Source organism: Impatiens glandulifera, chromosome 1, assembly GCF_907164915.1.
Source record: "Impatiens glandulifera chromosome 1, dImpGla2.1, whole genome shotgun sequence".
In the NCBI taxonomy this organism is placed as follows: domain Eukaryota; kingdom Viridiplantae; phylum Streptophyta; class Magnoliopsida; order Ericales; family Balsaminaceae; genus Impatiens; species Impatiens glandulifera.
The window spans coordinates 68662334-68688641 of record NC_061862.1 but is presented as its reverse complement, the minus strand read 5'-3'; the positions used below and the strand labels follow the sequence as shown (position 1 = coordinate 68688641).

The 26308-nt window shown below is 34.7% G+C and overlaps 1 pseudogene; it reads left to right on the top strand.

Annotated features, from left to right (window-relative positions):
* The first annotated feature begins 1052 nt into the window (after positions 1-1052).
* Positions 1053-25183, top strand: LOC124931188 (annotated as a pseudogene).
* Positions 25184-26308: the final 1125 nt, after the last annotated feature.

Below are 26308 nucleotides of genomic sequence, written 5' to 3'. Positions count from 1 at the left end.
TCTGACAAAATCAATAAGGATAAGAATAGTAGACAGATCTGAAACATCAAGCTGATGGAAGATGACAAGTAGTTCATCTCCTCCTCCGGTAAGTACTCTCTTTAAAATTAGATTCCTCTTTTTTCATCTCTAACGGTCAGAATCACCGTTATGCCTTTGAAAGTCAACTGTCTGCATATTTCTAATCCAATTCCTCTTTACGATCGAATGTATTGTAATTTCTTGTTTCTTATAAGCAAGAAAGAATCTTCTCATACCTCTTCGTTTCAGTGTCCCGGGCATAGAACATGTGAAATAATCTTTCCTTTTTTCAAAGAAAAAAGCACGGATATCAGCCGATTCAAACATCATCTGATAAATTAATAGAATAATTAATACAATAAGTCAGGGCATATGCATATATATTATAAGAAACAGTATGCATTTAAAAAAAACGATTCAGATGAACATAAAGAAAACCATTATTACAACTGAATAGAAATACGGCAGGCATCGCTTCCCAAAAGGAACACCCGTACCGATTGAAACATCATAAACCCTAATCGATCGGATATTACAACAGATCTCCTTTTTCAACCAATCCAATATAATTGATGTAATTAGAAGAAACCGTTCATGAATTTTAACAGATAAACAAAGAAATTCTCCTTTTGAGAAAAAAAGGTAACCCTAAAAGTTCAAATCCCAGAAAGTAAAAAGTTGATCATGTCAGTTCTTATATCACTTCTTATATGATTGATTTCTTATTCAAACCATCATTTTCAACCTAACTCAGTCGAACATTACAGACAAGAATCATAACTCACCGGTTTTCCATTCGAGAACGAATCAGAAAGATCACGGCGCCGTGAACCAGTAGCGGATCCAATACGACGGGACATGGATCCATTATCAAACCTCTGAGATGTGAGCAGCTGCCGATGCTGTTGTACGATGATCTGTCTATGTAAATTTTACTCTTCCGTAAGCATTTTCCGATTACTAATTCCACCGGTAACTCCCCTGCTTCTGGAAGTTTTTACACCGCCAAGCAAATTATTCGATTTCTCTAGATGCTTCGGAGGAGGAGAGAAGCCGTCGTCGGTGGTGTGGACGTGTTCTTGAAGAATGGGAAATATCTGAATCCGATTTGCGGAAGGGGGTTCAAGGGGTTTTAGGATTTGGATATATATAGTTCCTATATAAATCGACAAACGGCTACTAAAGGGGTTTAGGATTTCGAATTCCAATGGATTCAAATTATCTATTATCTATTATTATAATATTAATTCCAATGAATTCAAATTATCTAATAATAATAATTTGTAATATATATATATATATATATATATATATATATATATATATAATCATAATAATTTAATATTAACTTAAAATTATAAGTACGATTTTATCCAAATCAAATTTAGGCATAATACTTTATTTTTAATAATATATATTTCAATTAATAACTTATTATAATAAAATCATAATAATAATACAATATTTGTAATATATTAAGTAAACAATTATCCTGTCTACTTAATTAAATTATTTTAAAAATTATTAATTTTAATATTAAATCATCTATTAGTAAATGGTTCACGTTTAGAAAAAAAAATTATTATTTTTATTTATGAATAGTTAATTCTTATTAATTCAAAAAATAATTATATATATAGAAATTTATTTTTATAAATAATACAAAATAAAACGTTAAATAATATGATAAAAATAAAAAACTAAAACTAAAACTAAAATTTTTAAGTTTAAAATTTAAACTTCTTACAAAATATTCTGAGGTATAGTGAAAATTATTTTTGTGTTAATAAATGACGCCAATTTTTTTTTTATCTAAAATCATAACTAACCATTGCCGAAATAATGATAAATTGAAAAAAAAAAAATCAATGATGGACACATATAAAAGAGCGTCCAAATGAATGATTAGTTCTAATAACTTTTAATTAAATAAAAAAATAAATAACTATAGATCAGACAATTTTATCTTATTTGTCCTTATAAGAAGATTGACACAAACTCAAAAAAGACCACCAAAGATAATTAACAGATATGATCATATGAGCATCAAACGACCTGACAAAAAGGTAGAATATTATTTGAATTAGAAAAATTCGGTACGACAAATCCGATCTAACTAAATAATATACTAAATTAAACAAAATAAAGCATAAATTCAAATATAAGTAAAATTATAGGAGGTACAGTACTATAGATATAGGATAAAGATATCTACAGTAAAATTAAATTAATGTTTGGTTAAAATAAATTATATCTACCGTGTTATTAAGGTTTCTAATTTTTCTTTTAAACTCATTCTTGTCTTTAACCAAAATTATTGTCTTTTTCATCCTAGGACGTGGAAGTGGACTTAGTTACCCCATTGATGAAAGCTATCCTTTAAAATGTAAACAGATTTTTTAATTTTTCATTCTCTTGACCAATAATATCTGAAGTGAAAATACAGATATCAAAAATAAAATAATTATTTGTTTAAGAAATGTTTAACAAAAAAAATATACAAATAAGTTAAAACAATAAGTTTCTTAGTTAACTCTTCGATAAAAACGTCTAACTACAATTTTTTTTGGTAGTAAGCACAGAATATTTAAATGTATTTTTTTATTATGTTAGATTACATTAATTAAGTTAAATTTGTTTTAGTCAGTTTTGTTTTTAGATAGTCTTATTTTCAAGTAATAGAACAAATTTTTATTTTTATCTTGGTAGGTACCTAAATTCTTATTAAGTCTCCACAACATAGAACAATCTATTGAGATTCGTTTACTTGTGATTTTGTTATTATATATTTAATAATATTAATTATTAATAAATAATTTATTTAAATATAGGAAATAAAATATATTTATAAAGAAATTATATTATCATATAACATTATTAAATATTTTTAAACTAATATTTTTTTATTAATTTAAATATAATTAATAATAAATATTAAAATAATTTATATAAATAAAAGAATAAAATAATCTTTAATTATTTTTACTATTTTTATACCACGAATCAAACACAAAATTATAAAGTTTATATAATTTATATCACTTTTATTATTTCAACAAACACTAATAATCTATATAACTAGTACCACAAACCAAAACGCGTAACTAATTGTATCACCTAATTGTACTAAACACTGAATATTCATATAAAATAAAATATGTTTAAGTTATATTTCAGCAGCATATGATATGATGTTGTAATATTATCAAATATGTTATGAATAAAAAATGCACATTGTTGTTGGTCTCAATCTCACCGCTTAGAATCCGTCTAGATTAAATCCGTCTAGATTGAATGTGGCAGGCTTGTATGATTATAAAGCATGTTCAACGAAGATCACGCTCGAGACAATCAATCTCAGATCTCTCCTTCTTCGCGTGGCTGGAGACCGGTCCTTATTTCTCAGAGAGAAAGGTTTTTCAATTTTGCCGTAAAAAACGGGAAAGGTGAAACAATTGTTAGAATTATCCTAATTAGATCCTAATTTAATGTGTGAGAAATTAAAATCTGAATGCGGCGGAAGCGTACCTTAATTAATCGCATGAATTGTGAATCTTCTCTTTCCTTAAACTTTGCATGGATTGAATGATTCTTTCCTTAAACTTTCCTTATATGGAATGGTTCTTCCATTTGATGAGTAAGTCAATAGATTTCTCTCTCTGTTGATGGGGACGCAAAGGAGAATTGACATTACTTCAAATGGGGACCATTACCGTTACATATAACCAACAATAAGTTAGTTATTATAGTTTGACAATTTCTAATTTAGCCCCTTCATAAAATTAGAAATGCCACTTAGGTATCCTCACTTTATATTCATGACAAATACACCCATAAGCCATAAACTTAATTTCACATTAGATCACATTATTTTGGCTTATATTAAATATGACACATGCACAATTATTTATTATACAAGTGACCCTAAAAATTCCAACAATCTCCCACTGGGTCACGTATGTACAAAAATAAATGTATCAACCATAATGCGCCTGAAGTTTTATGTCATCTCAATCATATGTTGTATAAACAATTTTATCAATTAAACATATCAATATAGGACCAAAGAGCTCGTCGTTGTATTTAAGCACAACTAGACCAAACAATGATCACATAAATCAATACAATTAATTGACAAATCATATCATGAATGTGAGGAATGAAAATTTCATGCAAGGTGATCTTTTCATGTCAATTTTCAACTGGTCCTACTTAACTTTAGTGAGATCATACTTTAAACATAATTATACAAAGTGTAATGAACTGAATAATACTTAAGTTCTGATCAGAATAAAAACTTTATAAATATCTATAAAATAATTAAACTGGAAGATGTCAAAATTACAAACTCCCACTGAAGTTAGAGATCGTTGATCTCTACGACACTCATACGAGCAATATCCTTATGAAAGACATTAGACGATAAACCTATTGTCAATAGGTTCATAACCATAGAGTTTGTACATATATATTTTTATAGAAATCTATCCACTTTGTATCATTTCTTTCATTAAATAAACTTGATGTCAAAATCACTTAATTTGATGTCTAGTAACATGTCATAAATTTCGCTGCAATAGTGGATGACGCCATAAGTGTTTGTTTGACACTTCTTCAAGAAACGACAAAACCAGCTAGCGAAAAATATTATCCGAAGTAGATTTCATACTATTTTGGCATCTCGTAATATCGGAGTCAGAATACTCAATGATCTCAAGACTTTCCGACTTTCTATATGTGAGCATTTAATTCTTAATTCTTTTCAAATATCTCGTAAGTATTGGCTACTTAATGTCAAGCAAAATTTGTGACAAACAAAATGTCACCCACATATAAAAGCAAAAATAGACGTTTACTCTCACTGAACATGTGATACACAAATAATTAATTAAATTCACCTCAAAACCAAAAGAGAGAATTGTTATTTTGTAAAATTTGTGGTATCACTAACGAGACGCTTCTTTAAGTCTATAGATGAATTTCTTTAATTTACAAACCATATTAATTTGGTCTCTCGACACAAAGTATTCTCATTGCACCAAATTGTTTTTCAATGTCTCTATTGAAAAACCCCTTAACATCTACTATGGTGAAGCTCCATATCATGAAAATATGTAACGGGTACCATAAATTGTTCTTAAAGAGTAATTCAATTAAATTGGATTGTCATAAAGACACTTGATTTTGAGGTTGTTGAGTTTGTACTTAATGAGTTTGATCATATTGTCTTGTTACTCTTGATTTTTGAACATTATCCTCAATATCAATAAAATCCTTATCAATGTCAAAAACACTTGAGATATAAATCAAATCTTCCACAATAGTAATTATTGATCTAAATCATTTTTAAAGACACAATCATTTCTCCCCTCAAACTCAATATCCTCAAAACAAATATTGCAGTCTCGTCTAAAAAAAACTATCTTTAACTTGACATAATAAAAAAATTATTGCCCTCAATCACTTAGAATATTTAATAAAATAGTTGCTCACATTTATAAACTTAAGTAACAATTAAATTCAAATAATGATTTATCCCATCTCAAAATACTTAATGTAACATTAATATCAAGTCTTTGGACAGTAATATTAATTGCTAATAGTATTTTGGTGTAATGATCAAACATTAATAATAAGACATGTCAAATAATCAATCTATCTTTGGATGGATTAATTATTTACATAAATAAGACTTTATAATTATTACATATTTATCATCACAAGTATTAATGCAATTCTGTCAATTAATTATCAGCCTTTGGGCCAAATAATATAATCACATGAATTACACAATACTACCATTCAAAATTGTCTTGAATTAATTTCAACAAACATTGTCACTTTGGTGATTATTTGTATCAATCAATACAATCTAAATAATGAACAATAATATCATTATTTTAAATTTAAATGTCATATTATTATATATAACCTAAATAATAATATATAATTTTCCAAAAAAACATATAATTTATTTTATTATAAAAAATAAAATTATACCGTAAGACAAATCTTAGAAATTTGTAATATCTTATATTAATTAAATTAAATAATAAATCTTCAAGATTTTATTTGACCAAATTTTAAATATAAGCATAAATCCAATTATTAAATAATTTATTAATAATCATTAACCTTAATCTTTTAATCCTAAAATAAAGGATATAACTAATTTTTTTTTATTATATATTGATTTATATATATATAATCTTAAACATTATTCCTTAATTATCTCTTGATTTATAATATATTATATATTATTTAATCCCTTAACAACAAATATCAACAGTCAATTTAAAATACGGTCAATTTAAAACAAAGAATTTCTCCCTTTAACCCCTTTAACTTTAACAAAAAAATCTAAACCGTTTAACAAGAAAATCTAAACACGGTCAATTTAAAAAACAGAGAATTTCTCCCTTTAACCCTTTTAACGAGAAAATCTAAACCGTTTAATCTAATTATCAATAAATTTAATAAACATTATTAAATAATATTATAAATCTTTATATATATATATATATATTTACTCAATTATTCGATATTATCAAAAATCAATATATCCATATATTCCGAGAGAAAATTCTTTTTATGGATTTTATCATCTTAATTATCGTAAAATTCAAATATCCCTTAATCTATTCATCTATATATATCCGATTGAAATTTTCAAATATATATATATTCTCATCATAATTTATTGAAATTATCAAAATCAATATATATTCCTAATATTATATTTGAAATTCTCAAAACCAATATATATAATCCGAAAATATGAAATTATCTATAAATTCATGCATATATATATATATATATATATATTTATGATTACTGAGAATCTAAATATCCCTAAACCGAGGAGGAATCTTAATTATGAGATAATTCAAATATCTCTTCCCATCAATCTTCATGATAACATCATACGATATTAATTAATATATAACAGTTCCTCTTTACAGAAACTTAAAGATCTAGGAACTTAACAAAACCAGAGAATCTAAATATTTATAAATTGATAAATCTTTATATCTTTATACCAAATTAATATATATATATATATATATATATTCCTAATAACATGCTTTTATTTTTATTATGAATTGCATGCCTATAAATTTCATACATATATATCTACACCGATATAATTTTTTCACATAATTAAATTAGGATGGCTCTGATACCAATTGTTAGAATTATCCTAATTAGATCCTAATTTAATGTGTGAGAAATTAAAATCTGAATGCGGCGGAAGCGTACCTTAATTAATCGCATGAATTGTGAATCTTCTCTTTCCTTAAACTTTGCATGGATTGAATGATTCTTTCCTTAAACTTTCCTTATATGGAATGGTTCTTCCATTTGATGAGTAAGTCAATAGATTTCTCTCTCTGTTGATGGGGACGCAAAGGAGAATTGACATTACTTCAAATGGGGACCATTACCGTTACATATAACCAACAATAAGTTAGTTATTATAGTTTGACAATTTCTAATTTAGCCCCTTCATAAAATTAGAAATGCCACTTAGGTATCCTCACTTTATATTCATGACAAATATACCCATAAGCCATAAACTTAATTTCACATTAGATCACATTATTTTGGCTTATATTAAATATGACACATGCACAATTATTTATTATACAAGTGACCCTAAAAATTCCAACAACAATCACATCCAGACGCTTTTACGGATTTCCTCCCTTATTTATTCATCTTTTCATACTATTTACCACTATTATATATTTTAGTATTCAACACTTATTGCACATGGCTGGCCGTTATGTGAAAGAAAATTTTTCATCCTCGTTTAAATGATCTGTACGTATACATACTTCTTTTCTCTTTTATCTCTCGCAATCGTTGTGACTTTATTCATCATTAACTCTTTGTGGCATGTTGTAAATTCCAAATGCCTCTTTCACGTTATTCATCATTAACTCTTTCATTATATATCACAATTATCTTATCTGCATTCATAATTAGATGACCATTTTTTAAATAAGCTTTTATTTGCCAAAGAATCATATATGGTTTAATGTCTTGTCCATTGGGTCTCATATACAAAGTGCATCAAGACTGATAATGACAGATTCTACTTTCAACTGACAAACGATATGGATCAGGAGGTACACCTTTACTTTGTGTTTCATATAATGCCATCTCATTTTGTGATCGAGTTTATTTTGTCGGCATCGACACGAAAGAATTAGAGAAGCTGAGCTCGGTTCACATACTGTAAGGTCCCATGGGATTACAGTGGCGAGGATCCACTTACATGATTGACTCATTTTTTGCTTCTTGGTGTGATATACTATGTTTTGAATACAATCAGTCCGTTCTATCGGTTTGTTGAGAAGGATATGACGTCTGACCTCAAGTATCCTTTGAAAGATAATACAGTTACTCCATGGCTGTTTCAGTATGTTCTTTTTCTATTATTTTTATTTAGAGAAATATTTATAGGTCGTGTAACTTATAAATTATGTTCCTTTCCATTGCTAGATATATGAAGTTATTTTTCCTATCTTGATTTTTCTGAGAGTTTATTTACTTAGGAAGGATGTATACGATCTTCATCATGCAACTTTAGGTAAAACTGAAATCCTTACTTTATGTTCCTTATGTGAAATGCTATGTTTATAAACTTTGAGAAAAAAAATAGGCCTACTTTTTTCAATCCTCATCACGGCTGTTCTAACAAGTGCGATAAAGGATGCTGATTGTCGACCTAGACCCGATTTCTTCTGGCGGTGCTTCCCAGATGGAAAGGATGTATGTATTTCACTTAATTTCTCTAGATACTGGCTTCATTTATAAATACCAAGTTCAGTTTACAGTTCAGATCCAAATGATAGGACATAAATAATTTTAAATGAAATGAATATGGAATATGCAGTTTTCCCACTAAGAATCCTTAATTGAAGTGGAGGTAGGTCTGTGGGGATCTTGCTAATATTGGGTTTTGCTACAGCAAAACTATGGATCTTCTTCGAAATCAAACCTGTAATAAATCAGTTTTCAAATCGTCTATGACGACAAACAGATTACGAAGACTGAAATAGCACAAAGCAATAAACGACAACACAATATACGTGATTCGGTCAAAATCGACCTACGTCCACGGGAGGGATAAGTTTCACTATATCATAGAAATGTCAATAGTAGAAACTTACATGCCCTGCTCTCAAATAAAAGAAGTGATTACACTAGGAATGATTGGACTACTCCACAATCAAAAACTCCCCCAATCTTTCTCTCTAGATCAGCCAAAGAACAAGAAGAAGAAGGAAACCAGAAAACCCTAGATTTGTAATTCACTCTCTCAACTTTACTGTGTTATGAGAAAATACCAAAAAAAAAGTATTTATACTGTAACCCGTTTTCATAACAGAAAACCCTAACCCGTTTACCCGAAATTTAAAAAACCCGCCCGCAATGGCAAGGAACACCTCAACAATTCTCCCCCTTCCGAGCCATGGGAGAATGTTGCTATAAACATTCATCATCGTGACACTTCTGCTAGAACCATTCCGTCTTTGGCACAACATATCTCATGCTTGCCTCTTGGCAAGCCCTTTGTCATCATATCTGACCCGTTCTCATCTGTATGCACTTTCTCCAAGTATAACTCCTTCTTCTCGAGCACTTCACGGATCCAATGGTACCTTATTTGGATGTGTTTTGAACGTGAATGGAAACTTGGATTCTTGCTCACATGTATAGAACTTTGTGAGTCACTAAACATCACAAACCTGTCTTGTGCAATGCCTATTTCTTTCAACAATTCTTTCATCCATCTCATTTCTTACAACATTCAGTAATGGTAATATATTCAGCTTCTATAGTAGACAAAACAACACATTTCTGTAGACGAGACTGCCATGATACAGCTCCTCCTCCAAAAGTAAACAAATACCCTGAAGTTGATCTCATTGTGTCAATATCACTACTCATATCTGAATCAGAAAACCCTTCAACATGTTTCTTTCCAGTACCATAACACAAAGCGTATTTGGAGGTCCCTCGAAGATATCTCATTAGCCACTTAACCGCTTCCCAATGTGTCTTACCAGGATTTGAAAGGAAACGACTAAGTACTCCAACCGCATGAGCTATATCTGGTCTTATATAGACCATTGCATACATCAGACTGCCTATTGCTGAAGCATATGGAACACTGCATATTTCTTGTCTTTCCTCTTCATCGTTGGGAGACATTGTTTTGTTTATTTTCAAGTGTGTAGCCAATGGACAAGCAACTGACTTTGCGTTGTCCATACAGAATCGTTTTAGAATCTTCTTAATATATCTCTCTTGAGACAACCATATCATTTTCTTCACCCGATCACGAATGACCTGCATTCCAAGAATTTTTCTTGCTTGACCCAAGTCTTTCATCTCAAAAGACTTAGCCAAATCCTTTTTCAACTTGGCAATCTTGAGCTTGTCTCTCCCAACAATCAGCATGTCATCAACATATAGGAGAATTATAATAAAATCATTAGAAGAAAACTTTTGCACAAAGACACAGTCATCTGTAGACGTCTTCATGTACCCATGGATGGTCATGAACAACTCAAATTTAAGATACCACTGCCTTGGTGCTTGCTTCAAACCGTACAGACTTTTGACAAGTTTGCACACCTTGTTTTCCTCACCTTTCTTATTATAACCTTCAGGTTGCTCCATATAAACATCTTCATCCAAATCATCATGGAGAAATGCAGTTTTGACATCAAACTGTTCAACCTCAAGATCCATACAAGCAGCTAGACTTAATATCACCCGGATAAAAGTCATCTTCACTACCGGTGAGAAAATCTCATCATAATCGATTCCATGCCTCTGGCCAAAACCTTTGACAACTAGTCTAGCCTTGTATCTTGTATTTCTATCATCACCTTCTTGCTTGATATTGTACACCCATTTATTTTGTAATACTTTTCTGTTCTTTGGTCTTTGAACCAGTTCATATGTGCCATTTTTCAGCAATGACTTCATCTCTTCATTCATGCCAGCTATCCATTCTTCCTTATGAGCATCCTCAAGAGCCTCCTTGTAACATATAGGCTCCCCACAATCAGTTAGAATGACATACTCTGTAGCAGGGTACTTAGAACTTGATATTTTCTCTCTAGTAGACCTTCTAAGTACATCTGTGTGTTGATTATGTTGATTTCCATCTTCTTGTTAAACTTCAAAATCAACTTCATCATTATCACCAAGATCAGTTTCAGTATTAGTATCATTTCCATGGCCTACAACTTGACCCTGAGGAATATCATCATCACTGTCTGAGTCTGAAGCTACATGTGGCCTTGTCTCTTCAACATCATGAGACAACTCAAGACCAGAAAGATCATGTATGTATGCATCAAGTTTTTCACCATCTTCAAAATTCTCAATAGTCTGATCTTTAAGGAATACTACATCTCGGCTTCTCAAAACCTTCTTGTCAACTGGGTCATAACACTTGTATCCCCACTTTTCATCACCATACCTCAAAAATATGCATTGCCTGGTTTTTGCATCTAGCTTAGACCACTCATCTTTTGGAACATGCACAAAAGCTCTGCAACCAAAAACACGTAAATAGTCATAATTAACATCTTTACCTGACCAGAAGCTTTCTGCACACTTATTCTTCAATGGCTTGGAGGAAGAACGTTTGATCACATACACTGCAGTGCCATGACTTTAGCCCAAAAATGTTTAGTCAACTTGGCATGGGAGAGCATACTCCTCATCCGTTCTAACATTGTTCTGTTCATCCTCTCTGCCACACCATTTTGTTGTGGAGTCTTGGGCATAGTCTGTTCATGTCGAATACCCTACTCTTTGCAATATTCATCAAATGAGCATATGTACTCTCCCCCGTTATCTGACCGCACCCTCATCAGTTTTCTTCATGTCTCTCTTTCAACCAGCTTGTGAAAGACCTCAAACTTTGATACAACCTCATCTTTGGACTTTATAGCATAGGCCCAAACCGTCCTAGATGCATCATCTATGAATGTTACAAAATAGGAAGTACCGCCTATGGATTTAATCTTCATAGGACCACAAACATCTGTATGGACCAGTTCAAGGATATTCTTTTTCAGTTCAACTTTTGACTTACTGAAGGAGACTCTATTTTGCTTACCCTTCAAGCAATGCTCACAATTTTCAAGATGAGCATCCTTGAGATTCAGCAACTCATTCCTCTTGATCAAAACATTCAGCCCATTTCTAAAAACGCACTTAGAGAGAGAAATTTTATCTGGAGATTTTTTTTCTCACATCGGGCACGACCGGCACATCAACGCCGCCGGAGCTTTTGACGTCGGAATGATCTCAAATTTCTCCAGTAGGTGCGTCTCTTTCCCCCCTACAATCTGACCGAAGGAATTTCAATTTGAACGGAGGAATCGGGAGAAATCACGATTATAGTTTCTAGATCGAATATTTAGGTCGTTTTCGGCACGATCGGCACATTCGACACGATCGGCACGAACAACACAAACGACATGGATTCTTGCCGCGACCGCGCTTCTACATCGGAAGTCAGCCGCCATCCTCCAGCACCTTCGATCGGTTGTCGTGCGCCCTTTGGAACGTGTTCTGTTGTGCAATGAACGGTCGCGGTCATCTTCTCTTACCGTTTACCGGAACATTTCGTCAAACCCCCTTCTGCAGAGACTTGACGTCAAATCGGCGTTGGTCGCCCTCCTCTTCTCACTTTTCGTTTACAGGTTAGTTCGGACCTCGGTCGGGACATCAAACCACACCGCGAGGCGCGGGTAGGTCTCCATTGAACTTCTTTATCGCCGTTTGAATCAAGTGTTCGGTCTGGAGGAAGCTTTCGTAGCTACAGACCGTTCCAAAATTGCTTAAACCCTTTCTTGTTTGAGCAATTATTTTCAAGCCCCTGTTCCGGTGCGATTGGTTTCCAATCGTGCTGTTTGCGCCCACCCTTTGCTGCAGAATTCCAACCTCTGTGACTCCTTTGAAGATTAGGCAGTTTGCGCTTGATCTTTCCAATGACTGGTACGCGCCCGTCCAGTGTAGTTACTCGGGCAAGGGGCGTCCTTCAAGTCCGCCCTGATGATCCTAAGAAGGTGCTGAAGGGGCCGTCGACAAGCAGTAAGGCTAGGTCTGATAGACGAACTCGCAGGTCTCTTAACAATCCCAGGAAGCAGAAGCCAGAAATCATGGATGAAGTCCTAAACAACGGAGAAGATGCGCCTATTGATTCTATGCCAAATACATCATCGGGTATGTGTTCTTTTCCACATGCTGATGAATTACATGAGAATAGTTCTATTGGGGATTCATACTGTAACAATATGCATGTTCATAATAGAAATGATAAGATTGAATTGATAGGAAAAGACAGTACTGCATATAGAAATGATAGGACTTTAATTCTAGAAAATTCTGTTGTTACTGGACTTGCTGCACAGAATGGACCGTTAGAATCGCTGGTTGGTACCCTAGACCTGACCGGTCATTCTGTTGGGAAATTGGATTTGAAATCTTGTCTTGTTAAAATTGATGACAATCGGGTCGCTTGTGCTGAAAATTCAGTCCCAATGTTGGAGATAATCTGTCAAAAAGGCTCTAAGGTAATGCAGGAAAATGACATAAAATGTACAGGTTTATTGGGTCCTATTGAAAGCTCAAAATTGGGGTCTGTTTCTGAATCGGGTGAAAACATTATGCTGAGATTTATGTCTATTTTGAATGATCCTACTGAAGTTGGTACTGGTGTTCCTATTGAGATAAGTATGACAGAGCTGAAAAAGACTGTTGATCGAGAATTAATAGGTTCAAAAAATATTACAAGGTCGGGGTCAGTTTCAGAAGCAGGAAAACATGACAGTTTGGGTAATTCAAGTGCAGAGAAAGATCAGAAAACAAATTTTACCGGTCCTACTAAAGAGGATGCTAAACTGGGCAAAATAGATCATTTTGAAATTTCCTCTACAGGGTTGGAGATATCAGCTGCTCAGAGTCCATTAGGTCCAAAGAAGGATATAATTTCAGAGTCTTGTTCTACAATGAGAAATCTTGCAAATCTAAAAGTCTCAGGTTCCATTAATGATTAGAATGCTAAGTCTACCTGTCCTGCTAAGGATCAAATGGAAAGTCAGATATCCAGACTATGTACTAGGCTTGAAAAAGGTTGGACAGAAGACACTAAATGCGCCCAGGATTCTGAAACTGAGGCTAAAATTGCAGGATCTTCTAAACAGCCTGCACATCTAGCTGAAACTGTTAAAGGACATAGTCTAACAGAATCTGGAAACACTGAAAAAATTGGATCTGAGTTAGAGCTATTCATGGAAATAAATTCAGCTAAATTAGAGAAGCCTAATAATACAGATATAAAGGATGATGAACTGAACTTGATTGGTATAGCCAATGGTGAAAGCTTGACTGGAAATTATATTGATTCGTTGATTGATGACATCATGAATGACAATCTGGGTCTGGGTATGGATCTCATGGAAGCTACAAATAAGTTGGGTCAGAATTTAAGTCAGGGTATAAGAGGTGAAGAATGTATGAAACTAGAAGAATTAGCCAACGGTTTTCGCTTGGCCGGGTCTGATGAGAGGTTAGCCAACGGTTTTCGCTTGGTCGGGTCTAATATGGGGTTAGCCAACGGTTTTCGCTTGGCTGGGTCTGAAAAAGATAATTTGGTTACAAAAAAGTTGGGTCTAACAAGGGTGGATAACATGAATATTCAAGTCATTGATCCTGAACACGCCGGTCCTGGATACACTAAAACTACTCATGGCATTGGTCATATCTCTTCAAATGTCGGTCCTAGCTATTCAAACGTCGGTCATAGCTCTTCAAATGCTGGTCCTAGCTCTTCTAATGCCAGTCCTAGATCTTCTAATGTCAGTCCTAACTCTTCTAATGCCGGTCCTATCTCTTTAAATGTCGGTCCTAACATCACATATCCACCTTTTACCGGTCCTAATCGCCAAGATAATAAATCTACTAACAAAGCTTTGAGCCACCGGTCGAATCAAAAGAACCAAAGCATAGATGTTGATTTGGAATCAGACGATAGCACTGACTATGATGAAACAATAATATGCGACCTCGAATATCATAAGTCCATGAAGAAGATATCGACAACAAAGATCAAACCAAAAGCAAAGAGGCATAATTCTTCCAAAACAAGTGCTGAAATTGAAAAGATCGATCAAGAAACTAGATCGAATAATTCTAAAACAGCTAAGAAGGGTAAGAATGAATCGAAAATCAAAGAAAGGAAAAACATGACAGCAAATAACTCAAGTTCTAAGAAGAATGCTGAAGTAAATCCCAAGGAAACTGTGACACCCGAGACTAACCCTGATATATTGAACCTGGGTGCGTTTTCTCCACTCGTTAATCTGGATCGTGAAATGCCAATTGATAGTATTCAAAAGAGGAAAACTGATACACAAGAGAAGAGCACTAAAGGGGATATTCTAAAGAAGATCGGAACAATTGAAGGCAACGGTTTTGTGGGAAATATAAGGGTTAGATGGGCCGAAAAGAATAAACAAGTCAGGAAAGATAGCATCCCTGAAATAGTCACCTCCTCAGCTCCTCCTACTGCTGCAATTCCTGGCAAAGAAAATACTCAGGCTGATAACAAGGATCTTACTGCTGGTCCAACGTGGTCAATGAGAAAAAACGAAACAGCAAATTTGGCAGGACTGAGAAACCAGATGAAGAAGCTATTTTTCCAAATTAATAAACAAGAGATTACGATGCCCCAAGAAAGAAATGATCAATATGATGAAGTGATCAAGTGGACGGTTGACGCCATGAAGGAAATTTCGAAATGTAATAAAACAAAGGTGTACACTATCATGAGCAACCCAAATAAAACTTGGCAAGAACGAAAGGTGTGGAATGGAAATGCCATGAGCGATCCAGAAAAGGGAAAATTCCAGATAGACACCTTATTCCCAAAGGTAATTACACTTGATCATCCTCACCGATTTGAGCTCCCACCCGAAATTGATGAAAAATGTGTCAAGGCATGGGAGTTTGTCATAGTTGGTCATTTTATGGGCAACATGAAAGCACCATTTGCTGAGGTTAAAAGAACGTTGATGGGTCAGTGGGAATCCTCTGGTCTAGAGAGGATCACAATCAATGATCACGGATTCTACTTTCTATCCTTCAGGAATGGAAGCGAAATAAAGTCGATCATAGAGAGCGAATATACTTTTATCAGGGGAAAAAGATTCAAGTTGTACAAGTGGAGCGAGGAACTTAATACTAATCATAGACCGCCTGAACTTGAACAAATCTGGGTAAATCTCAAAAATGTTCCACCACACATGTGCAACCCGATGGGCCTAGCCTATATTTCAAGCATTATAGGCAAACCACTTATGTTTGACCCAACAATGGAAGGTTACGAGCGTGCATCTGTGGCCAGAGTTAGTGTCGAAATCCATCCAAGTAGCTCTCTTCCAATCAACCTTGAACTTAAAGATAGACTGGGAAATTTATTTGACATTGGAGTACAATACGAATGGAAACCAAATCGATGCATATGGTGTAGCACTTTCACACACGCTACGAATAAATGTCCAGTCAATAATAATCTAAAATCGAAGGCCAATAACAACACTCAAGTAAGCGATATCAATGACTCTAACCAGACTCAGGTTGAGAGAAATGTGAACAGGTCTGAACTTAACAACAATGAACGCACTAAGGATGATAAGATGGGCAACCAAAAGCAAGAACAGATAAGGGTAAGGAAGAAGATAGGAAAAAGAATGAAGTGGGTAAGGGTACAAGCTGGCCCTACTAACGTTGATCATATTGGTCATGTTCAGGGCACCGGTCCTAGGGATTCTGTTTTCTCAAGAATAGGTCCTGTTCAAAATGTCAGTCCTGATCAGGTTATCGGTCTTGATAAAGCTAGACATAGACACACCGGTCCTAGAGCTTCTCATAAAGCTACTGTTCCTAGCCATATTGACCATATTAAGCCTGGTCTTGGACTTGTTGATCATGAAACTACTCAAGCTACCGGACTTGCTACTACAGGTCCTGATGAAAAACGTGCAACCATTGTTGATCCCGGCTATATTGGTCCTAATACTGGCACAAGTCCTATTATTGTGGATGATACTATTGTTGGTCCTAACTCCACCGATCCCAATACTGATCAAAGAACTGGTCTTGATGTAACTACATGTCCTAGTTCCAAAGTTTCAGAAATTCAAAGATCTATGGGACGGGGAATACTTGGCCCATATGAAACAAGCAAAATTGGATCTGAAGGCACTCCAATAAGTCGTGAGTCTACTCTTCACAGTTCTAGGAATGCAAGTATGAACCTAAAAAACAATGTCATCAAAATTCGAAATGACCTGACCCTTGGGCTCAGAGCCACCTTTCGAGATGATGAACAGGAGAATCTTGAAATAAGTAATAAAGAAGCTCTTGAGAATGGACTGGGAAATCTTGGGTTTTGTGAAATCAAAAGATCAAGTGCAAAAGAAGACAATTTGGTCTTGAATAAGGCAGTGAGCCTTAATTCTGAAGTAGGGCGAATAAAAACCGATAACAAACATGAATCTAGTAGTGAAGAGGTTCAAAGTCAGAAAAGACCTACTAAAGCAGAACAAGATGAAAATCGAAGACAAAGCAGAAAGATCCTGGATCCAGAAGCTACTAAATCTATCAAGGGAGAAGATGAGATCTACATGAGGCAACCCTCACTCAATGGCAATAGTATTCCATGTAATCAAACTGTAGCCATTGAGGATAGTGAGGAAAGTGATGCTTATGATTTCTCTGATGAAGAGGTCCAGGATAGTCTGGAAAGTCAGGAACCCAACACTTATATTCATTCATGAATATATTGACATGGAACATAAGGGGACTCAATGACCTTCTAAAATGTAAGGAAATCAGGAGGATCATTGAGAATCAGAAGATCACTATTATGGGTATTCTTGAGACAAAAGTCAAAAGTCGGAACATTGAGAAGGTTAGCAAACTGTGTATTGATAGTAGCTGGGAAATCATTCACAACTCAAATGACAAAACGGGCAGAATCTGGGTTATTTGGGATAACAAAGTTGTTGAGGTGATGACTCTTTTTTCGAATGATCAAGCAATCCTGATGGAGGTCAAAGACAGAATCACAAGAATCGTGTTTAATCTTGCTATTATCTATGGTAGCAACTCAAGCACGGAAAGAAGACTCCTCTGGAATTGTCTTAAAATCTAGATCGGTATTGATAAATCTTGGGTTGTCCTCGGTGATTACAACGTAACTAGAAACGAATCTGATCGTAGCCCAGAATCTGAAATTACTCGGGATATGATTGAATTTAATGACTGCATCAGAGATATGGGTTGTATCGAGCCTACCAATTCTGGGAACTTCTTCACTTGGTCTTCTACGAGAGGGAATTAACAAATTAGAAAAAGTAGAATTGACAGATGTCTGGTAATGAGAACTGGATTAACCAATTTCCGAGAAGTCAACTTCATGATTTGAATCCGGGTATATCTGATCACTGCCCGATTAAATTGTTCTGGGAAAAGGAAGAAAGGTTCAAAAGGCCCTTTAAAATTTTCAATTTTTGGATGGATAACGATAAATTCAAGGGTATCCTCGAAAGAGTATGGTCAACAGATGTCAGAGGTTCCAACATGTACAGGGTTTCTGAGAATCTTAAGCTCCTGAAGAATCATCTCCAAAGCTTTGACAAGAAGAAGTTCAGCAATATCTCCAATAGAGTTCTGGCTGCTAGAGAAGAACTGGAAGAGGTTCAGAAAAAGTTATTAAGGGATGATAGTGATCAACAACTCAATGAAACAGAAACATATGCGCTTGAAAACTTCAGGAAGCTGAGTTTGCTTGAAGAGAATTTTGTTAGACAGAAATCAAGACAGAGCTGGCTTTCGTTGGGTGACAAAAACACAGCTTTCTTCTACAGAAAATGCAAGGCTAGAAACATGAGAAACAATGTGTATAGGCTGAAGAATGATGATGGTGAATATGTTCAGGGTCAAAAGGGTGTCCAAGATCTGGCTATTGATTTCTATAAGTAGCTTATGGGTACAATAAAGCAGCATCAAAGTCACCTGAATACCTTGTATCAAATTATTGATAGGAAAATCTCTACAGAAGATAGTCGCGAGTTGATAAGGGTGGTCACGAAGGTTGAGGTTAAAGAAGCTTTGTTTAGTATTGATGGGAATAAAAGCCCGGGTCCTGATGGGTTTAATGCACAGTTCTTCAAAGATAATTGGTCGGTTGTGGGTAAAGATGTTACTGATGGGGTTCTGGAGTTTTTCAAAAACAGGAAGATGTTAAAGCAATGGAATACAGCGGTCCTAACCTTGATCCCCAAAACTGCGGTACCTGAGAAAGTACAAGATTTCAGACCAATTTCCTGCTGCAATGTGATTTATAAAATGATTTCAAAAATCATTTCTAAACGTTTTAAAAATGTTATAGGAAAAATAATAAATCTTAATCAATCTGCATTCATCCCCGGTAGGACAATCTCTCATAATATTCTTCTTATGCAAAGCCTATTAAAAGGCTACGGGAAAAAGAAGATATCCCCGAGAGTGGCTTCAAAATAGATATCAAGAAAGCTTTTGACTCTGTTAGATGGGAAGACATTCGAGACTTTCTGGTTGTTTCTACTTTTCCTATGATTTTTATCGATTGGATTATGCAATGCGTTTCATCATCCTGCTTTGTTGTTAGCGTCAATGGAGTCCACAGAGGCTATTTCAAGGGTGAAAACGGGGAAAGGTAAGGGGACCCCCTCTCTTCTTACCTTTTCGTAGCTATCATGGCGATCTTTGAGAGCATCTTCGCGATGTTCCGAAAGAATCGTCCATACATCTTTCACCCATTCTGTGAGGTAGAGGAGGTAACACATTTATGCTTTGCTGACGATTTGTTCATTCTAGCGCACGCGGACGTTGATTCCATTAAAACTATTAGGGCTGCACTAACGTTCTTTTCTGAGGTAATAGGTTTAACTATTAATGAAAGCAAAAGTGTGGCATTTTATGGAGGCGTGAAGGACGAAACAAAGCAGGACATCTTCAACATCATGGGCATCAAGGAAGGCAAATTTCCCATAAGGTACTTAGGAATTCCGTTAACTACGAAGCAGATCGAGATCTCACACTACAAGCCGCTGATTGAAAAGGTAAAAAACACGATATCTGGTTGGGCAGCGAAAAAACTTTCTTATGCAGGGAGGATCGAACTTATCAAAACCGTGGTTATGGGCATAATTGGCTATTGGGCGCAGCAAATGGTCATTCCGAAGAAGGTAATGAAGGAACTCGACACACTGTTGAGAAACTTTATTTGGGGTAATAGTGGAAGAGGAGGAAAGAAAGTCAAATGGACCGCTCTCTGCAAACCGAAGGACGAGGGAGGCATCGACTTGAAGAACTGTATCGAGTGGAACAAGGCTCTAACCTTCAAGCATCTGTGGGCTTTGGAGCGCAATCAGGAGTCACTATGGATCAAATGGGTGCATACGAGATTTATGAAACACGAAACCAGCATCTGGACCTGCAAAATTCACGAAGGTATGAGCTGGTCTCTAAAAAAGATTCTTAAACTAAGAAGCAATATTGCAGATCTTTATGACATCCGACTAGGGGACGGGAAAGGCACTCTATTCTGGAACGACCCTTGGTTTGAAAATCAGTCTATCATCGACAAGGAGCAGTTTCAAAATACTCGTATCAGAAGGGACTGCGCAAAAGCGAAAATCAGAGACAACAAATACGGGAATTGGAATTTGCTCTTGAGAATAATTCCAGAAGGAAAGAGGATACTTGATCATATAAGTAACATACAACTACACGACAGACCGGATATTCATGAATGGAAAGCTGAGGACAATGGGAAGCTGGTATTGAAGAAAATATGGGAGGTAATCCGGGAAAAAGCGCAGAAAGTAGAATGGGCTCCTCTTGTATGGTCAACGAAGATTATCCCTCGACACCAGTTCATCCTATGGCTCGCCTTCTGGGAAAGACTCAGCACACGTGATCGTATCAGTAAGTATATGAGCATCCCGGACGTGAGCTGTCTTCTATGCATAGGAAATGAAGAAACCATAGATCACCTATTCGGGAGTTGTTGTATTGCTTCGGAGCTTTGGGACAGATTCTATAAAAGCCTGGAGCTGATCAGTTTCCCGAGCGAATGGAATGAAATCAAAGAAGCGGCACTACTCAAAGCCAAGGGAAATAGATTTTCAACAAGCGTGTTCAAGTGCGGCTTTGGAGCAGTGGTGTATAACATTTGGCAAGAACGGAATGCAAGGGTATATGACAGAACCCGCAGGAGCATTGACGAGTTATGGAAAGATATTGTATCGGATTGCAGCGCCCTCGCGGGAACGTGGAGAGGAATTCCAAGCACGGAGCAGAACTGGAATATCTGCAGGAACTGGAATTTACCGTTTTTTAAACTCACTAGAATTGAAAGCATTGCAAACAGATAATTCATTTACGTTTTTAGCTTTTATTCAGAATGTTACGACTTCAAAATCATTCTAGGCCTGTCTAGAATGATCTCTTAAACTCGTGGTTTTTTTTCCCGTTTTTGGGAATTTTTAATGAAATGACGCTAAGTCGTTTTCCCAAAAAAAAAAAAACATTCAGCCCATTTTCACTAATGTGACCTAGTCTCTTGTGCCACAACTCAGAGGATGACTCCATCAAACCAGAATATTCTGCATCATAGACAATTTTCAAATTTGTTTTGTATAAGGAACAACATTTCTTACCTCGTGCAACAACCAATGAACCCTTTTTTATCTTCCATGCTCCACCACTGAAAACATTATGGTAGCCTCCATCATCGAGGTTCTCAAATCAGGAACATGTCTCACATCTCTCAATGTCATGAAGAAGCCCATGTTTGTCTCGATTCTAACATCACCAAGACCAACTATCTTGGACACACCACTGTTACCCATGCGAACCTCACCATAATCACCAGCTTTGTAGGACTGGAAGTAACCTTTGTGTGGAGTAATGTGGAATGAGGCACCTGTGTCAACAATCCATGCTGTTTCATTTGAAGATGTGCTAAGACAAGAGTCTTGACAGTTAGAAGCATATGTCAGTTCACCATCTGAAGCATAAGCACATGTATCTGCACTCTGTTCTTTCTTTTCTCTAGGCTTCACTGTACCCTTCGCTTTATCATTTTTAAATTTCCAGCACTCGTTTTTCCAGTGAACCATTTTGCCACAGTAATGGAAAGTACCATCCTTCTTTGGAGCTCTAGACTTACTTCTAGACTTTCCCCTACCCGAACCACTTCTATTATCCTTTGATCTTCCTCTATCAGCCACCAACATATCACACTTAGAGAGTTTATTCCCCTTTCGATTATCCTCATCAAGTAAGGAACTGGTGACAAATGCCATGTTGACTTTACCATTTGATGTTGAGTTGCTGAGAGTGATAATAAGTGTCTCCCAACTTGTAGGCAAAGATCCAAAGACTAAAATTGCTTGCACCTCATCATCAAAGTTTATCTTCATACTACTCAACTGATTCAAAATATTTTGAAATTCATTCAAGTGCTCAACAATTGATTTATTATCAATATACTTCAGATTCACCAGCTTTCGTACCAGTGCTTCTTTATTCCATGCTGACCTCCCAGCATAGAGAGCTTCAAGTTTGCTCCACACACCATACGCCGTAGTCTCATTCTCAACATGGTGCACAACATTTACACCAACCCAGGAACGAATAAAGATGCAGGCCTTTCTATCTGTCTTTTTCCAATCAGCCTCTTTTGTAGTCCTAGGTCTAATACCCTCATTTTCAATTGCTTCATTCAAATCATCTGAAACTAACAGATCACTAATCATCAGTTTCCATTTCCTGTAGTTTGTACCATTCAGACTCACCATATCAGATCTAGATTTCCCCATTATTACTACCTTAACAACTGATAAAAACCCCAGCAAAGAAACCAGTTGATCTCTTCTATGAATTTCATCAAATAACCAGTAGAGCACTCTGCTCCAATGTTAAAACAGATAACCAATCAATACTGCTCTGATACCACTGTTGGATTTTGCAACAACAAAACTATGGATCTTCTTCGAAATCAAACCTGTAACAAATCAGTTTCCAAATTGTCTATGACGAAAAACAGATTACGAAGACTGAAATAGCACATAGCAATAAACGACAGCACAATATACGTGGTTCGGTCAAAATCGACCTACGTCCATGGGAGGGATAAATTTCACTAAATCAAAGAAATGTCAATAGTAGAAACTTACATGCCCTGCTCTCAAATGAAAGAAGTGATTACACTAGGAATGATTGGACTACTCCACAATCAAAAGCTCCCCCAATCTTTTTCTCTAGATCAGCCAAAGAACAAGAAGAAGAAGGAAACCAGAAAACCCTAGATCTATAATTCACTCTCTCTCAACTTTACTGTGTTATGAGAAAATACCCAAAATAAAGTATTTATACTCTAACCCGTTTTCATAACAGGAAACCCTGACCCATTTACCCGGAATTTAAAAAATCCGCTTGCAATGGCAAGGAACACCTCAATAGCTAGCTTACACACCATGGAACAAATCCCGATTTAATTTTTTTTATAGAATCTGCGGTTTTATCTTAAAAGTATGCTAAGTGTGGTCTCTCATGTCTTACTGTTAGGCTTATGATTTGATTGGAAATGTTATTTGCCATGGAAACAAACATGTGATAAAGGAAGGGCATAAAATTTTTCCAAGTGGCCATACTTCGGTTAAGTATCTTATTCATATTCAACGAAAATAGTCCTCCAATACTTTACTCAAAATCTTATTAATTTCTCGTTGTAGTATCCTTTGCCGGTCTAGGATTTCTGTCGTTGTATTTATATGGAAAGATCAAGGTGTTTGACCGAAGAGGACATGTAGCAAAATTGTGCATATCTTTTACCCTGCTATTCGTTGCATCACTTGTTGGTGTCTCTCGAGTTTACGACTGCTGGCACCACTGGCAAGATGTGGCAGTAGGAGGTATACTAGGTGAGTTCATTGAGTGTTATGTTTATCAATTACTATTTGGGACTTGAACTTTGTTTTCTTTTGGCATATAATGCTAGTACATTATCCATTTGGGGCTTTTGTCAAGGAAGAAGAGATTAATGTTTTTTTTCTAAACTAATAAAATATCTGGCACTACATAATTTCGTGAAAAAAGAATGTCCGTTAGGAAAAAGTGCCCCAGATGTCACAAATGTTAAAAGTTTGAACATCATCTTGCAGTTCAAAGTTCAAACCCCATATGTTAAAATAGGTCCAAGTTCAACCCCAATTTTAATAGCTTTGAGACTTGTTTAATGAGGTGTTATTTAGTCCTTGTTCAATATGATTTTTTTGAGATTAATATAAAATAACTGAATATCTCATCATTAATATACTCTTTATTCATTAAATTATAACCATAAGACTAATGTCCTTTTACCCAACTAATCGAGTTTTCAATAGTTTACGGTTGAAGTGTCCATATGACGACAGTGGTGAGTTGCTCTATTAGCCTCACACCCCTGCTAGAGATTATTTTCAAAAAAGAAAATGTTAATCGTCTTAGATAGTAAAAGGGTTATTTATCTGCAGGTATGGTATTGACTACATTCTGCTATCTTCAGTCTTACCCGCCTCCATACCATGTTGAAGGTATGTCTATTTAGGGTTGTTGTGCTACCACATAAGTATTCACAACTAAAACAGAGCATTTTCTTCGTGAATATATTATCATCCCATTACAGGTTCGGGTTCTTATGCCTACTCCAAAATGAGGGAGGAATCACGCAGTCGGAATCGCTCAGTCAGTAGTGTTGTCACACAAAATGAAAATGAAGTATCGGGAAATACTCTAGTTGAAGATGATCATCACCATAATTTCTTAGGGATGGGTTTATCGGAAAATCCTAGTTTGGAAGTTGATGACTTAGAACAGGGAAGAATGTATAGTTAGTTATATATATGTGCATTATTTGATGGTCAAAGCTAACTGTTTTTTTATTTTTTTTTGTTCATTGAATCGTAGCGATGGCAGGAATTCACAGCCGCTTCACATCGATGGAGGCCAAGAGATCCAAAACAGATGAACTGGGTGGTAGTCAGGTTAACATATGGTTTTTATTGAGAGTTATTAGTTTATTTGGTTTTTATAGTTAGCAAGAGTTATTAGTTTATCTATGAAGCATGTTAATATAATTCTATGGGTAATTATTTTATCCAGCATTTATTTTATTATTTATTATTTATAATTCAAATCAGATTGTTAGGTGTTCAAATTAGATTTTAAGATTATGAAACTATTTTATTGGACAAGACATGGTTCAATTATTACTATTGTTAATATTGTTAATGAACGGTATAATGGAAATATTAATATACTTTTTGATAATCTTAATTATACTCCCATGTCATAATATATAAACAAAATTCGTTTTAATACTCTTATAGGTAATAGTTTATAAAAAAATAATTTAATTTCATTGATTCGAACTTGCATCTTAAAACCTAAATAATATTATTAAAAATTTGGCTACAAATTTTTTTGGTTAAATTTAACAAGTTATCCCCTCTTTTCAAGAAATTGAGAAATTGAGAAATAATAAATTTTTCTTCTACAAAATATGATAAATTTTTTTGATTAGTTGATATGGAAATAAAAGAATTTGAGTTAATCGTAAAGACAAAAATTAATGACTTTAGTTAAAATATATATTCAAGTGCTTCATTACAAATATTATTTATCATATTTGGATGGAGAGGAACGCATGAAAATTATCAAGGGTTCAAAATGATGTAGAGTTTGTTTGGAATAAAATTATTTTTAATGAAAACTCACTCACTCGAATGTGAAGACGAATTCTCACTTGTGAAAGAAATTGGTTGATTTGTCAAAGATAAAATATTGCATATGAGAAATTTACTCTTACGTCTGATTTCAAGGCACTCTAGGTTTCATTGTTTGCGTCATTCAATTTTGTTCTTATTCTGGTTGTTTTTTTTTGTTTTCATCTTGTTGGTTCATTCATTTTTGATAAAAAATTGTTTTGTCGCCTAAATCATGAGCTCTTATAATTCTTCACCATTTTCGGGTCTTTTTATTTAATGACATTATGTCGTTTTATAAAAAAAAAATTAAGATAACAAAGTTATATGAGAAAATATTTTCAATCTAAAAAAGATGGTGAAATTATTATAAGAAGTTAAAGATTAAT